This window comes from Carassius gibelio, chromosome B9 (assembly GCF_023724105.1).
Source record: "Carassius gibelio isolate Cgi1373 ecotype wild population from Czech Republic chromosome B9, carGib1.2-hapl.c, whole genome shotgun sequence".
NCBI classification, from domain to species: Eukaryota; Metazoa; Chordata; class Actinopteri; order Cypriniformes; family Cyprinidae; genus Carassius; species Carassius gibelio.
In genome coordinates, this window is record NC_068404.1 from 19,787,651 (window position 1) to 19,790,219 (window position 2,569).

Genomic DNA, 2,569 nt, shown 5'->3' on the forward strand with positions numbered 1-2,569 from the left:
AATTCGTATCCGATTTATATAAAATAAAACAAGAGGTGGAAAACTGCATGTGGTGTTGACGACATTGCAGTTCACCGTGCAGATATTCTGAACAAATGACGTCAGTGCCGTCGGTCAGCTCTCGGCCCACACTGCACGGTTAATCTGCCTCTATCAGTCCTCTCAGATACCCAAGGGAAGCCCTGACAGAGCATCAATTAGCATTCCACACAAGCCCAACCATGGCCCCGGAGGACCCCCGCTGATGTCATCACACAGCTCTTGCCGCACAAGATATCAAAGGAGCGATTTACTTCCATTACACGCTATTCAGAGGTTTACATTACTGGAATACTTTCACCCTGGACACTTTCCCCTCTGGAAATGTTAGTGCGGCAAAAACATGTTGCTGAAGACTGTGTTTTAGCTCACAAAGAACAGAAATGTTCTTGTTTGAAAAGAAAGTGTGGCGCCCATTTATGATTTGTGATTTAGTGTGCAGATACGCGACTTCCTGTAGAGCAACAGGTGTTAGCAATGCAGCATCGTGTTTGATTCAGAAAATGTAAAGATAACACTTGAGTATAGGAACCAGTTCTCACTATTAACTAGTTTCTTATTTTTAACATATTTGCTGTTTTTTTTTGGTACTTATTAAGCACATATTCTGCTTGACCATATTCTACATCCCTAATCCTACCCAATACCTAAACGTGATAACTACATTACTAGAAATAAGTAACAAATTAGGAGTTAATTGAGGCAAATTCTTAGTTAATGGTCTGTTAATAGTAAGAATTCAATGTAAAACAAGTTTAAGCGAAAACAAGTTCATATCATTAGTCATATTTTGCATTTCAATTAAAATGTAACAGTTGTCAGACATTTTAATCACTGTGAAATGGTTTCGTCCCTCGTCTGAGGGGTGTGAATTTAGTGCTTCACGAAGGAATACATGACGGCTGTGTCTGTTAGGGTGAGCGGAGTAGACAGATGGGAAGTGGCTGTTCCTGGAGCAGCCCGAGTGTGTTTTCCCTGTCCCTGTTGTTTTATTGAAGTGGTTCCAGTATCCGCTGGCTAAGCAGTGGCTCCCAGTATAGAGCGCATAGAGGCTCATGACCACCTGCCTCCATATTCCTGTTGTACAAACAGTAGTGCAAGGGGAAATGGCATCATTGGAAACACCTGTGCCCGACTGCCACTGCATTCAGACCCCCCCCCCCCCACTTTCAATTCTCTGTTCAGTTTGGCTTTGAGCATGTGTCGTTACATAGTGACGAATAGCAATGCTGCACTTTTAAAATAAAAATATTTATTAACTTTTTTTTTTCTTTTTTTTTGTGCTTGTACCATTTTCTTGGAAATTTTCAAACGGTATGCAGCTCTGAGATTTTGACCCAAGAGGTCAGTCTGTGACTTTTAGCTCTGCTATTGGTCAAACAACTTTATGTAAATATCTAGGTCAGAGGTTACCAAATTTGAACTTTGGTACAAGTTTGCAAAACTTCTTTACATGTGCTTGCATTTCTGCTTTCCCACTCACATGCATATGGATGAAAGTGAATGGCGTTCAAAGTCTAAGTGTGATTGCATCTTAACACTGTGACCTAAACAGATATGAAAATTTTGTTGAATGTGACATGATTGGTCATCTCATCAAAATCTCACTCCTAATATTTGCTTTCTGTGGAAATTTGGCATTATGAATAAACTAAGTTCTTCTATGACAAAATGTTTCTCAAGTTGTTTTGATAAAAGCATTTACTAAATGATTAAGTGTCAATGTCATAAATATGTTAAACATCAAATATGTTCTGATTGGGGATATTTGCATCAGTGTAAACAAACTAATTGCTTGTTGCAGGAAACACCCAGGCACTGCAAAAGGAATTTCAAATGGTCAGGAACTTCTGGAATGTGGTTCTCTTAAAAACTCACATGAACCTAATCATAGCAAACAACAAGTGCTCTTTGGAGAGGAACAGGTGTTTTGTTTTATAAAATTGCATTATCTTGCAGTGTCATAAATCCTCTGTACTGCTTTTATATTATGCAGTTATTTAGAATATGGTTGCATGCGCTGCTGTATGAATGCATTACAAAAAGACACATAACACAAAGTGAGGACTGTGAGAGATGTGCTACAGCGTTCCTGCAAGGCATTTCTGTCAATATCGTAGTCAGATTGTGTGAGGACTTAATGAACCGAGTTCTCTGGAGGCTTCAGGCTTTCTTCAGTTCTTCATTAGTTTTTTTATGCATCGAATCCCTAAAGACATAATAGTACGCAATATAGGAAGATTTAGGAATGTGATTTTATATTGCATGATTGCTGAATTTTTCTTCTAACTTTCATTGTGTGTGTGTGTGTGTGTGTGTGTGTGTGTTGTTGGTGGGTGTATTCAAACGCAGATGGGTAATAGTGATAAGAAGCTCTTCTGGGTGTACGGCTGAAATATCTTGGATGCCTTTTTAATCCCTGGTGAAATTTGTCAGTCTGTCATTGGATAGACTCTGTGCAGCTCTACAAATATTAAGCTGAACCCACGGTAAGACTAAACACGAAGAGAAATAATTGGACACATCACAG